Source organism: Vicugna pacos, chromosome 14 (genome assembly GCF_048564905.1).
Source record: "Vicugna pacos chromosome 14, VicPac4, whole genome shotgun sequence".
Classification (NCBI taxonomy): Eukaryota; Metazoa; Chordata; class Mammalia; order Artiodactyla; family Camelidae; genus Vicugna; species Vicugna pacos.
Genome location: NC_133000.1, coordinates 34,934,893 through 34,949,825, shown reverse-complemented (window position 1 = coordinate 34,949,825; position 14,933 = coordinate 34,934,893). Strand labels below are relative to the sequence as shown.

The window sequence follows — 14,933 nt, the reverse complement described above, 5'->3', positions numbered from 1 at the left end:
AGAACTCTAACAGGGAGCCTCTGAAGCATTTGAAGTGGGGGTTGATGTAATCAAATTTGTGATTTGGGAAGGCTGCCGTGGCTCTGTGTGTTTGTGTAGCGGCGAAGAGGCGGTGGGTGCCACCAAATGGGGGATCATTAGAAGACCATTCACAGGCTGGAATATGGGCATCGGGGCTTCTTGAGGACGGCAGGGGCAGTGTGGATGCCGGCTTTTCTTATGGGGGGCTTGTTAGCGGGCCGCCCTAGAGGCACTTAGTGCCTGGAAGAAAACGGATGGTGGCCGCCAGCTGGACTGTCCTCTTCTCTCCTTCCCTGCCTAGTGTGATGATCTTAGCTCAGCCAACATTTGGAACAAAAGAGCTAATTTCCAGAGTTGCCCAGGACTTTGTTGAGCTCCTTCGAGTGAGATCTGATTGGATTTAGGTTTGTGTTCAGATCTGGATGTTCACTTAGATAGAAACGTCCTGGCATTTCGATTTACATAGGGGTGTTTTTCTTCATAAAGATTGCTTTCTTGGTGAGAGGAAATTTAATACAGCTGTTTTCTTTTTCAAAAAAATCATATCTTTTAAGAAATTTAATATTCAAAAGAATAGGAGTATATAAAATATTTAAGGAAGTCTTTGGTGTAGTTTCTTTGCTTTCTGAGCTAATGTGGAGTTAGAGCCTTTGCATTACTTAATAGCACATCCTTGTCAGTATTTAAAGAGCTGTTAGTGGGCGCCCCAGGCCCCACCTCTCAAAGAATCGTTAATGTTTTCTCTGAAATAGTGAGGTCATAAAGGTCTTGTTTTCAGAAATCAAATGGTTTATAATACGTAGCATAGCCCAATTGATAAAATAATAATAAGTTCAAAATTAAGAAAGTGGAGGATAATTGATTTTTTTTAAAGCCTAAACATAAACTTTCTTGTGCTAATGTTGCAAGTGGAAATTTTGAAAACAAAAATCCTACTGCAATATCATCTACATGGAATACATCTATGAGTTTCATGCTTGAAAAGTAACTGCGCAGTGGTTTTCGAAGTCAGGAGCATTCCAGCTCAGATACTGGCAGTGATGGTTGCTGGTTTTCAATGGAAGAGCCTAAATTTGCCTTCTTAGCTTTTTTTTTTTTTTGTAGTGAGAGGGTTGAGTAGTGCTTTGCCAGCATGATTTTGGGGCAATTTGAGGGCAGGTGTCGTGTACAAACAGTGAGATATTTCCATGCATTTTATTTTCTGGACATCACCAGGGCACATGTGGGGTTTGTGCCTGCAGGCTGGAATGCTACAGGACTCCCTAATCCGTCACCATTATGTCCTGGAGCTGCTCCGGTCAGTGAATGATTTTCTGTGGCTTGGAGTTAAGGTGGTCTGATGGAGATGATCAGATATGCAGTTAAAGTGCTATTACTTGAAATAAGAGTAACCTAGAAACATTGCTCTAACAATACAGGATGAGGGAGGAGAATTGGCTGAGCTACTTGCAGTAGGGTGTCTTCTCAGGTGACTCCCACACCATGACTCCTGCCAATATCCGCCACAGTCCTGCATGGTAGTCCTGCCGAAGCAAGCAAGCACTTTGCTCAGAAACGCACTGAATTTCCTTGTGCCTCTGTTTGTTGGCTTTTTTTGAAAGCACATTTTGCTTTTGCTTAAATGCCATCCATGCTAGTCACCTCTTACACTCATTTTTCTGGACCTCGTCCATAAATAGCTGCTGAATGGATGAACAGAATGTAGTATCTCCATGTAGTGGAACATTATTCACACGTAAGAATGAATTAAAAAGAAAAAAAAAAAGAGGAAAATGAAAAAGGCCACCTGTTTTTGGAAGTCCACCCTGACTATTCAACCCACACTTTTCCGTTTGAAACCCAATCACTTATGCTCCACTCTACTCTTTTTGATAGTACTTACCACCTTCTAATAATCTTTAAAGTTTTCAAAAAAAAAAAAAGAAAGAGATGCTGATACCACTTCAAAATGTACAAGCCTTGATAACAGCTTGTTACTTGAAAGGAAGCAGACACAAACGGTCACAAATTGTTGATTTCAGTGATCTGAAATGCCCAGAATAGGCACATGCAGAGGCAGAGAGCAGGTGATGGTTGGAAGGGGCTGAGTGGAGGGGGATTAGGGAGTGAATGCTAGTGATAGGGGGATTCTTTTGGGCTGGTGAAGTGTTCTGGAAATAGAAGGTGATGAGGGCTGCACAACCGTGATTGTGCAGAAGACTGCTGAGCGCTGTCTCTGGGAGTGCCTGTTGGGGCGTCTTTATTTTGTTCTCATCCTGCAATGTGAAGAGCCATCTTCTGCTGTGGCCGTTCTACTCCTGTGAGTGGTGAGGGTCAGAGACTTTGCAGAGTCATGTTTCTTTTTTCCCCCTGGGTGATTGTAGGCAAAAAAAGATTTAAGTCTGAGAAGTGCTCCATCTGCAGAAATGTCTTTTAGTTTTGCATGGTGTAAATACCTTGAGAGCTTTTAATCGTTGAAGCCAGTCTGTGGGGGGAAATAGCCCGTGAAGCCTGGGTGACCCCGGGAAGAGCCGTGTATCTCTCCCAGACACGGGTGGGGATTTCACCCCCGTTCAGGCAGTGAAGGGCCCAGACCCGTGAGCAGACTTGACAATCGTGAATATTTACGTGTATCCGCTGCTTCATCTTGGATATTAATTTCAAGCTGAGTCAGTTTGTGGCGGCAGCCTCATCCTACATCAGGAATTTATAGTATCTGCTCTTTGTGGTGAAGACAGGAATATACAGGAAAATAAGAAGAGCTGTTTTTATGATGAAAGATATTTGAGGAGGTTCCATAGTTCCTATACCCATAATTTAGCATCAGCAGAGTAAAAACTGTTACACAGTCACCCTGAACCAATGTTAAGCCACAGAATTATTTGTTACTTCATATATTTTGGGGCTTAAGGAGATCCAATAATTATACACATGTTGTCTCCAGCAGCCAACTGAGAGATGACACAAAAGAGTAGACAGGCGATAAATGACTTCTTTGTTAATGATGAAGCCACGTTCTCCATGAACTTCAAGGCTGTGAGAAAATGCGTGTCATGATACTGTGTCCCAGAAGTAGAGACTCACCCTGTCCCATGAAGCTCTGGGCCACAGCGAGCCTTCCCTTGAGAAGACATGCCCCTTCATGCATAGGGCTTTCCTGCCATGAAGCTGAGCATCCCAGGTGCTTCCCAATGGTGACCAACACTGGAGTGAAAGGAAGGGTTTCACATGCCCCACTTGTCTCCCCGGACTCACACCTCACTCTGTTAGTGTGATGAGTGCTAACTGTGGGCCAGGGGCCAGGGGTGTGAAGGGAGAAGCACACTCCATGGCCCAGAGGAGTGTTTAGGAGGCATCCCCTCCCTCAGTTTAAACAGGTGGTTGGATGGATCATAAGGGTGCTCCCCAAGAGTTTATAAAAGGAGAAATAAGGATGTTCTTTGGGACTTAGGCTAGCCAGGAAACACATAAGATGATTAGAGGGGAGACTTGTAAATCACTTTGATATTAAGTTGACATTAGTTGAACACCCAAAATGTGCTACATTCTTTTCTGAGTGTCTTACAGAAATGAATCCTTCAATCTTCTCAACAAGCGAGTAAGGAAGGTTTGATTATTATCCCAGTTTTACAGTGTGGAAATTGAGGCACACAGAGGGTAAGTAAGTTGGCAAAATCACAGAACTAGTAATTGGCAGAGCTGGTATTTAAACCCTGGCTGTCTGGTTTTGATGCTCCCAGAGATGGGCTTTGGGTGTTTAGCGTTATCAGCATCCCTGAATCTTTGTACCTCTGTGCATCAGTTAGCCAATAAAGGACAGGGAAAGGAGAGTTACACGGGTGCTCATTGTCATGTCTTGCCACTGTCCACGGAGAGTGCACCGTGATTGGCGTTATTTGACTTCTGGGCAGTAGATCTGTTCGTATAATAGAAATTTAGTCCATTGAGTTAATCTAGAAACCTTTCCTGCTCCGTTTCTGTCCATGCTTGCCATGTGACTGCCTGCCCGTGATTGGGCCGTGGAGGAGAAAATGTACTCATGGTTGAACTCTGATATTTCAGTCTGGTTCATAGATTCACGTCTTCTGTTACATTAAAAAGTTAAGTTTCTGGTTTTCTTGCATCAGTGTCTCATGAGTTTGGTTAATGTGAAACCAGTCCATGGGAGCCCAGGGGTGATGACGGTATAATTTCTGAGCACGCTGTGGCACTTCTACCCGTGCAGACGTGGCTGAAGGATGTCCACCTTCCTCACTGATAACCCCCAACAGCAGGGTCCTCTCCCACCCCTGGATGTGAGGTTGGGAGCTCTCTGAGTAGGCCAGTCAGAGGCCGAGTCCACCAATCAGAAAATGATGAAGTACCTGGAAGTGGGTTTAATAGAAGACAAGGGCTTCCAGGTAGTCAGATGGGCTGTTCGAGTCCATTTGGTGAAAAGCTATCCAGTGTCTGTGGTTGAGCTGCTTCTTTGCTGTTGAAAAGTCTGGAGTAGATGAAGGGATTTTAAAAAGCAGAAAGGAATGATTTCAGGTGGTACATCCACACTGGTGAGAAGTGATGGATGACCGCCACTGTGAAGCATAGACAGAGTCTTACAAACTTCATAAAACAGCTTTAAAAGCTCTGCCATCTGAGTGCACTTCATATGGGATCCAGATCCTCACTGGTCGCGCTGTGAGGGCAAGTAACTGATGATGACAGAAAGGACACGGAGGCATCAAAAAGGTCTCATTCACGTTCCCTGTTTAAGGGATGCGGCACAGTGTTATATATTTTAGCTGGTTTTTCACTGAAAAATTTTTAGTGTTTTCTGGAGCTCCCCAGTACCCCAAGTGTCCATGCAGCTGGGTGTCCCCTCAGTGCAGCACTGTCAGTGCTTGCCCTGGGCTGACGCGGTGTCACACGGAGCAGGACGGTCAGCGTCCCCGGCTCCTCCGAGCTCCGTCTCCTCATCCGCAGAGCCGGGTTTCTCATCCGTGTCTACTTAGTAAGGTTGTTGAGAATCACACGTGATGCTCCAGGTGTGACTTGTGGTTGTCTCTGTGATTGGCATATAGTGAATATTTGATAGAAACACTTGTTTTTTTAGTATAATTGTAGCACCTAGGTTGCAGTGGTTTTTAGTCTGCATTTTTTTTATAACTTTATTCTTATTTTTTTTTTGTTTTGCAACTTTATTTATTTATTTTTATTTTTATTTTTTTAACATTTTTATTGATTTATAATCATTTTACAGTGTTGGGTCAAATTCCAGTGTTCAGCACAATTTTTCAGTCATTCATGGACATATACACACTCATTGTCACATTTTTTCTCTGTGATATATCATAACATTTTGTGTATATTTCCCTGTGTTTATACTTATTTTTAAATATGCACTTAGTTTATTTATATTTTGGAGGTACTGGGGACTGAAGCCAGGACATTGTGCATGCTAATCCGGTGCTCTACAACTGAGTAATACACACCCTCCTTTTCTGCACTTGAATATAAATATTGCTATACACAAAATAGCTCTTAAACACCATCATGGGAACTAGTCACTTTATAGACAATTGAACACATATGCTATTTCTATAGGAATAATTGTTGATGAGACATACATTTCTGAATCTGTTAATGTGCTTAAAAACGATCATAGGTAGTGATAAACATGAATCTTTAATCCAGTAATTCTTAAGGTCTGTTTTGCCATCATAGGGAATTACATTCTACAGAGAAGGCTAATTGGGTCTCTTTGATATTTAGATGGTTTAGCAGATGATGAAGACTTTCAAAAGCTTACAGATTTGTATTTTAAATTAACTACAAAGTTATCTTCTACAAGTGGTAAGTACTAAGCTTGTGAAGTGCCCAGTAACCCAGGGGGTATGTGTCTGTGTCTGTGTGAACGTTTGTGTGTGTGATTTCAGGAAGGTAGAAAGAAGTTCCATATAGACTTCTGATAACTTTCGCCTCCATTTCAAGGTGTAGGCATATATTTACACAAATAAATTGATATTCTTTTGTCATTTGGCATATTGGGAATAAGACTTTCTCATACTTGTTTCAGAAAGTTTAGGGAGATTGAGTTTAGGAAATGGGAGGAGATAGAGGCAGGGAGGTACTTTAAACTTTGTGCAGAATGAGAAACAGTAATTTTTCTCTTTTCTTCTAAAGCAAACTGGCACTGAATTGTAACATACTATTACTCAGAATTGCTTTTCTGATCAGATACAAGTACCTCAGATTTTTAAAGGCAACATGAATGATGAAATGTGTTTTAGCATTTATCTTTAAAAGAAGTTTTATTTTTCAAGTAAAAGGTTATAGCCTGTTCTTTCTTCCAGCGGTACAAGAAATTCTCATTGATCTATCTAAATGATCTCTGTGCTTAGTTTCTTTGTGTTTTTTTTTTCTTTAAGTGCTTGGTTCATTGTGGTTTGAATGAATGTTTAAAATTTCTGGATTTTGATCTTTAGAACATGCTGATTTATCAGAACTGTTAAAAACCTGATTGTTCTCTGCTCCAGGTTTGGTGGGGCACCCTAATGATTTCTGTTGTCTGTTAAAGAGGGAAATTCTTCCTCTAGCCTGCAGATCATTAAGTGAATGGTTTGCAGTGTGCCTTTGAAATTATTTGTATGCATTGAGCATGTTTGTTCAGTGAATTTTAAATTTACTCATTGTAATTACTTTGCTTTGATTCTGTGGCTTTTGTTCCTCTCCACAAGAATTTGAATTCTCTGTTGCAATTTGTATTCGTGTTCTTAACAGGGGAAGAAATTTTGCATGTTTTACAGAGGTGGGTTTTCCTATTCCCTCTGAATGCCTTCTAAAATTGATACATTAAAAATCTGTTATTGCAGTGCATAATTATTTCATAAACTATTTTTTGGCATAATCAGAAACAATGACCAAGAATGATAATAAAAAATACGAAAACCTTCCTTCCTTCCTTTGAAGAATAGGAATCAGTAGTCAGGCTCCCTCATGCTTTGTGGCTGACACAATTATTCTCATGTCATTGTGTATCATGATTCGGAGATGGAGTTGCTTCAGGTTTATAGATTTTTGTTTTAACATTTGTGTTGAATTCTTTCTCCAGGCTGATGTTTCCTGTTGGGTTTGTGGAAAGAGTAGAAGGGAAACAAATACTTTGTTTTGTTTTCAGGAGGCCTGAGTTGATGAGAAAAGAGTTGAGGTTGAGCTGAGGAAACGAGTGACAATCCCTCTCCACCTGGCTGAAATTGATAAACAAAGAAATCAATTAAGTGTATCGATATTTGACCAATAGAAGTTAGCGAGCCCAAACTGGCTAGAAATGCACAATGGGAATTACTGAATTCACCTGCAGAATGAGGTGTTTTACCAAGTAGAAGCAGCATAGAGCAATCAGAAAAATCAGTAATATGATGAGATATAAAAGGAATATTATATCTTTTATTTCTGAAACTTTTCTACGTTAAGTTGTGTAGAGCTAAAATTAAGTTTCAAGCACCAGGAGTTAAGAGAGTGGGTGGTTCCGTAGGATCGTTATTCTCGGATGTGCCTAGACCCTGCTAGAGTGGCTGAAGATGGCAGGAAAAGACCCACATCCAGGATTTGTCATCCTAGGGTGTCCTCCATAATGGTTCCATGTGGGAGCCCATGATTGGGTTAACAATTTATAACACAGCCCAGTCGCCTCTGAACTTTAAGAAGAAAAAATATGCTTTGATACTGCTTTGTAAGCAAGTGCCGGTGCATCCTCACTCCAGTCTCGTTGCCTTAAAAAGCAGAGACAATGCTTTGCTTGTGTAGTTGAGGTTTTAGATAGCACTCTGCTGGTTGCAAAGGACCGAGACCCTCAGCTATAAACGCTGGGCTTGTGTGCTGTTAGATAGTCTATAATCCCCAAAACAAGGACCTGGCTTGTCTGGTGGTCTGCTTTGTAATGAACATATAAAAAATGTATCTTGTTCCCCTCACCCCATGACTTCCCTAAAGATACACTAATCCTTTGTACTCATTGTGTATTCTACAATCTCTGCCTCATACTGTCTTTCCCGAATTTCCTCCTTACTCTCTCACAACTGTTAACGAATTTTCCCTTTGATTATACACAATAAATATGGGAACATTTGAGAGGCTCATGGAGATGGCTCCCTACTCCCTCTCGATTTCTTGACTTTTTCCACAGAGTCTTGAATAATCATTCCGTGTCTGTAAGACTTCCGCCAGCCAGAACCCACAGTTCCCGGTGAGGAGGATGCAGGCTTTAGCTCTCCTACTGGAGGGAGAGAGAGAAGAGAATTGAGATATGCTCCCCCGTGATCCCTTCCTGCCCCAGGGCTACAGCAGTTCACCTGCAGCCTTCTGGCCTCTGCTCAGCGGGCCTCTGTCCCAGGACTGAACTCAGCCTTTTCTTCCCTTGTCAACATTTCCTGTACCTTTCAGAACTTGGTCTCTTCCCTGCAATTCAACCCTGGTAGATGTGATGGTGGTCAGCGTGCTGGTGGGCAGTCCTTTGGGGACCCCCAGGAGCCATGCTGATTCTCCTGAATCTCTCAATCTGGGTTACAGAACAGTCGAGCACCGAAGGAAGCCCATTCACGTGATGTCAACAGACCATTTCATCACTTTCATTTTATTTTTATATTTTCGGTGGAGAAATTATTTGCAGCAAACTGTTCCAGATATTCGCCACCTACTTTCCTCACCACCAATTCCTTGTTGGCTCTGGTGCTAGTTTTATGAACCAGGATTCTTCTCTGGTCATTTCCGGCAGCTGGGCTTGCCGAATTCTTGATCTGCATTTGAAGCAGAATGTTCTTTGTGATGTCAAGGTGATTTTCCTATTTCTGAATATTTCGTGTACACTCAGCAACTCTTTCAAGTGAAATGCTCTTGTCCAATTTCGGTTAACTCACATTTGCTAATCTCCTGCTTTCATGCTGAGGGCAGTTTCTTTTTCCTCTAATAAAAGTTAGCAATTTGCATTTACAATGGAAGGTACTGGCCCGAGGTGCTTTTGTTCTTAACAGTTTTAATACAATTCACCCATTAAAATGTACAGCGGTTTTTACTCTATGCCCAGAATTGTGCATCGCAGTCTATCTTAGAACAATTTCATCCCCCCAACAGGAAGCCCCGTATGCATAAGCAGACATTCCCATCTTCCCCATCCTCCCCCAGCCCTAAGGAGCCACTTTTCTATCTGTGGATTTGCCTGTGCTGGACATTTCATGTAAATCGAGTCACTTCATATAAGTGGAACCGTCTATTGTGACTGACTTCTTTCACACTCAGTAACGTTTTCAATGTTTGTCCATGTTGTGGCCTGAGTCACTATTCTATTCTTTGCTATTGCTGAATAACTTTCCACTGTATGGCTGGGCCCCTCTGTTTACCCATTCACCAGGTGATAGGCATTTGGGTTGTTTCTGCTTTTTGTCTGTGATGAGTAATGTCGCCGTGAACACTCATGTGGTATTATTTATGTGGATATTTGTTTTTAGTTCTCTTACGTGTGTGCCCAGAGAGCAGAATTGCTGGGTCAGACAGAAACCAAATGTTCAAGTCTCTGAGGCCCTGCCAGGCTGTTTTCCAAAGTGGCCACGCTGTGTTACGTCCCCACCAGCAATGGCTGTGCGCTCCGCTTCCTCTGTGTCCTCATTAGTGCTTGTTACCCTTTTTTTTTTATTATAACCTATTGTTGTGAGTGTGAAGTTGTTTCTCCTAGTGGTTTTGACTTGATTTCGCTTACAGCTAATGCTATTGAACATCATTTCATTGTGCTTATTTGACATTTCTATATTTTTCTTGAAAAATACCTTCTCAGATACTTTATTAACCTTTTAATTGAGTTGCCTTTTTATTGTTGAGTTGTAGGGTTGTTTTTTCTTCATTTGGAGATACAAATTCCTTGTTAGATAAATGATCTGAAAAAATTTTCTCCAGTGTGTTGTTTTTTCACTTTCTGTATGGTTCCCTTTGAAGCAAATTTTAAATTTTGATGAACTCCAATTTATCTCTGTTTTCTTTGTTCCTTCTGCTTTTGGGGTATTATTTAAAATCTGAAGTATTTTATTTAAACTTTTATGTATAAAATATCTAAATTTGTAGGAACATTCTAGGAGATGGGTACGGTTGTTGTCCCCAGTCTATGGATAGGAGACTGAGATGCAGAAAATTTCCCTGAAATATCAGTGTCACAGCTACCCAGTGCTGTGGGAGTTCAGACCCTCATGTTTGTCCCCAGAATCTGTGATCTTCACCACCATGCTCCACTACTGCCTGGAATCGTTAATGAATACATCTTTCCTTTTTTGATTTCTTGTTAGTTTGTTTTCTCATTGGGGACCTCATCTCCTTATTTTCCTTTCGGATGTCAGTGTAGATTTATTTTAGGTCTCATGTAGGCAGAAGCATTGCTATCAGTTAACTTCTTTATTACTCACTCTCCAGTGATGATTGTTGCTAGTTGACCTAACCAAGTCATGCTTAAGTCTTTCCTGCTAATGACACTAAAAACAGTCATGACTTATAGAATGCTCAAAGAAGAAAGTACTTGATTGATTTTATTTTGCTACCCAATCAAACCAATCAAGTAAAAACCCCAGTGTTGACACAGACTATAAGCCCTCCAGAATAGGGTCACTGTCTTCCTTCTGTTTCATTTATTTGGTCACAGTGTCTGGATAGTGCTCTGCTGTCCAGCAGTTTTGTGAGGATACTGTGCTCGTGAATGATTGTAAGGACAGAATTTTGAAAAAAGACTGTGTTGTTCATTTCACAAGGGAAAAGATAATATAGAAATACTGCTCAGATCTATTTTAAAATTAAGCTTGGAATTTTGAGAAGAATTCAAGAAACCATACAAAGCTCTTTTTCACTAATTTTAGATCTATCTTAGACACATATGGTTACATAGCAGAGTAACTTATCAAGTACATTTGACAATAGGAGTATAATATTGATTATTTGTTTTAGTTGAAATATTCTACCTGGGATAAAGTAATCAGTGCCCATAAATGAACAAATATGTTTGTATTTCTATGCAACATGGGAGCAGAGTTCATGTTTCTATATAATATGTATGACTGTGTGTTTTAATCTGTCTGTCAGTGTTTTTATAGTTTTTCAGCAATGTTGTAACTTCAGAATTCTTCTAACATATTCACTCCCGATACTACTGCAGTTTGTACTGTGTATCCTATCTTATGCATGGGATTCCACTGTCCCCTCAGTGAGGAATTTCCTCTCCTATTGAGCTAGTAGCAGAGTTAAAGGAACAGTGATTTCAAGGCCTTTGCTCTCCACGTGTTCGCAGTTGCCTATCAATCACGAATTTCCCTTTCTTGAGTTTTCATTTTTCAATTAGAATTTTTGAAAATAATTATTAATATTTTTCACGAGTCTCCCAAGAAACTTGATGTGTTTGTGCTTTTCAGTTTTGAATTTATGAAAATTGTAAATGCACACTTGTTTTTAAGTAGTCCTTTTTCACTAGATATTTGTTTACTTCTTTAGAGTTAAAATAATTTTTTCCCAATAAATGAATCGGTGTGCAAGTTTTAAAAGATACCTTACTTTTTATTTTTCTTATTCTAACAGGTATATTCATTGTACAGAATTTAGAAAATAAGGATAAACAAAATAATAACTTAAAAATGGCCTCTAATCTCACTTGGAGATACAGCTGTAAGGTTTGAAATTGAGAATTACAAGTCCTCTCACGTTGTTCTTCTATTTCAAGTACGTTTTGGTTACTGAGACCCTCAAATTCCCATAGGAATTGTAGCAGCAGCTAGTCAGTTTCTGCAGAGGAGCCCACTGGGATTGTGATCGAGACCACGTTGTATGTTTGCATCGCTCTGGGGACCATTGCCATCCCAGGAATGTTGTAATCTGATCCAGGAATCTGCGTTGTGTGTCCAGGTATTTAGGTCTTCTTTAATTTTTTTTCAGCAATGTGTAGAGTTTACATAGTATTATTTTACTTTATTTTTTCCCTTTATACTGAGTACAAGTTGCAAGTTACCGGGATTTGAATTGTAATATAGCCCCGCAAATTGCTGCCACCATGGACGCTGGGGTCTCTCTGCTCTTTGTAAAATCTCGCACAAAATAGGACCTAAGTAACTCTCTCTTGAAAGAATGATTATATGATTGCTGGATGATGCTTGAGAGTCCTTGTGATGATGTCTTTTTCCCAGACTTTCCCCTCTTCTTAACTATGCCCTTTCCCTTCCTTTCTTCCAGCCTGGGTTTCAGCCTGCCTGTGGCATTGATTTTTCTTGTCTGTGGACTCATCCTTTCACTAGTTCATGATAATGTTACATGTGGGCTGTGGAAACTTGCTAGATGCCAAGAAAGATCAAATCCGTTGCATGCTAGTATTTTTAGAGTGTGTTATTGTATTATCGATTGAAATTAAATCAGGCTGACCCATTGACCATCCCCTGAGCTCTTTTCGCTTTCCTACAGTTGATACTGTTCTCGTTGCTGCATGTGCCCTTCCCCCAGACTCGGTTTTGGAGTTGAGTAAGTCACCATCACTGGAGCCCTCTCTTTAAATGATGAAGAAAACCTTTGCTCCTTCTCCATGTTTGGGGACTTGGATGAGATGAGGTAACAGATAAAGAATGGAGCCCCACCTCATTCTGACCACTGCTCTTTCCGTTCATTTCTCCAGGGGAAGTGTACAATTCAAAAATATAAAGATTGTGAGATAATGAGATAGACAAGACAACCAATCATTTATTAAATACCCTTTCATGCCAGAAACAAATGTATTATACACACAAAAAGCACATAAAGTACGGTAGTACTGTGGTTACAAACGTGGGTCCGAGTTCGAGTCCTGCTCTGGAGTGACAAGTATTGTGAGATGGAGAACTGGTAGATCGGCTTAGCCTCTCCAAGACTGATTTTCTGTCCTGCAGAGACGGGGCTCGCTAGGCCTCCCTACCCCGTAGAGGTGCTGTGGGGTGTAAATGATGCGAGTGTGCAGCCCGAGCACACCTGCTCATTCCTCGTAAGTGCAGGATAGCACAGCTTTTGCGGTGACGGCTTTATGATCGCACCTTGTAGACTCTCAGTGCTCCGAAGGGATGTCTTGCGGATTGGAGATGGGATTCTCACTTCTGTAAATACCCAAAGATTGTGTTATTGAGCCTTGCTGATATAAATCTATTCTTTAGAAAGTACATAATGTAGATATATTTTTCAAACATGCATGCTTTTTTTCTTTTATTATTTATACTTCTACCCTCTCATCACGTGGTGTGACTTTTGATGGAATCCAGGAAACAGTCCTAAGCCACCTGCCTCTTCACACTTCTTCGTGATGGTTTTCTTCCTTGACTAGAAGAGGGTTTTGCATAGGAAATTTTGTTTGCTCCCCTTCTCTTGGAGTCTCCCTGTTTGTCTGCCCATCTCTCACCTGTCCATCTGTCCATTTCTCTACCCACTCATTCTTCTGACTTGTTTCAAGAAGCATTTCAGGCAGCTTACAGAAGAACAGATACCAAATAAACAGGTGAGAAAATGGGGCCAATATCAGACAGTGAAGCTCAGAGTTGAGCCTGTGTGAGATTTGCAGGCGTGAGACACACGCCTCTGCCTTGTGACTTATAAGATAGACAGCATCAATGTGCCTGAGGCTCCCAACACACAGGGAAGCAGGGTTTGTGGGAGATGCTCAATGTCTGTGAAATAAATAAGTGGCTTAGGAGAAGCCCAGCCTTTCCAACTACTAAGGCTTAGGAGAATATATTGAGTGTCTTCCAAAATCAGATTATTGCATCTTTTCTTTTTCAGAGTTTTATGTATAGTTGGTTTACATTCTATACCTGGAAATTTCTCCAAAACTGCTGCCCACGTGAGTCCCATGACTCGGGAATGGGGTGGTTCTGCTCATTGACTTGTGTTGGCCAGAAACGGAAAATGACAGCCTCAAAGGAGCCTGGGATTAATCAGTTATGTTTTGTCAGTGCTGTAGATTTCAGAAAATGCTTTTACCATATTTCTCCGCCTGAGGCGGCAGCGTGCTCTCTTCCCAGCATCAGGAGCTCAGGGCCACGGGATGGTGGGGGCTGACTACACTGTCGTCAAGACAGCTGTGCTAGTCACTGCAGGTGTGGTGCTTTCACGTAGTGCATGTTATGTTCTTTAATAGGTTTCAACAGGTAGTTAATTAACTGAGTTAATTAACATTTAATAAATATAATGGTTTGTTGAAAAGACAGTTATAGGCAGAATATAAGTTGTGAACAATATAAAACTGTCTCAATACTGAAATTTCAGTAGGGAAGATTCAGTTTATCTTATTTCCGCCTCTCTTTAAAAGTGAAAAAGGAACAAGACAGAAAAAGCAGAGGATGATTTCTGTTCTTTCTCTCGGCTTGCAGGTGCCTTCACCTCCAGTGGCATCCATCCAGACACCAGCACTGACACTGGCCGTGCTCAGAACTGCCTCAGCCCTGAAGGCACAACTGACAAATAGAAGGGGGCCGCACCCTGTTACAGCGGGTGCTTTCACTTTTTGGGTCCTTATGTAACTGCGTGGTGTTATTCAGGATCACCCATTCTGCACTGTGTGATGGTGTTGCGGTGTCTCCTAGTTATTTGTTTCTGTAAGTACTCATGTATTTTTTCCAATGTGTGGTACTAGACATCTAAAAATGCATTTTTCAGATGAAAAATAATGTGTATTAAATATAAAAGTCTGAAAAAAGGGTCAAAAGGGTCTATCCTGTTCCCAGTATTCAGAGATAATAATTAACACTTTAAAATCTATTTTCTGTTCTTTTCATCAGTGTGTATTAACTCTGTCATAAAAACCAGCGAGCACTGTGTGCCTGTTTACTGTATGGAGACCTCCATTTTCCATTCGGCTTATTACAATTTTTTTTACAGTATTCTATCTCTGCTGGCATGATTTTTAATGACCATTATAGCATTCTGTG

General features: G+C 40.9%; 1 protein-coding gene across 2 annotated transcripts in view; it reads left to right on the top strand.

Moving 5' to 3' along the window:
* LOC140701238 (uncharacterized) overlaps positions 1 to 14,592 on the top strand; it is a 166,165-nt gene extending 151,573 nt beyond the window's left edge. The window contains exons 1-4 of one of the 2 annotated variants that reach the window (XR_012080202.1): positions 11,616 to 11,664; positions 11,756 to 11,901; positions 13,786 to 13,846; positions 14,376 to 14,592. The gene's annotated coding sequence lies outside the window, so the exon portion shown is untranslated. Of the gene's footprint in view, positions 1 to 11,615; positions 11,665 to 11,755; positions 11,902 to 13,785; positions 13,847 to 14,375 lie in introns of those variants that run through there. The other variant, XR_012080201.1, reaches the window with a different exon arrangement.
* The last annotated feature ends 341 nt before the right edge of the window (positions 14,593 to 14,933 follow it).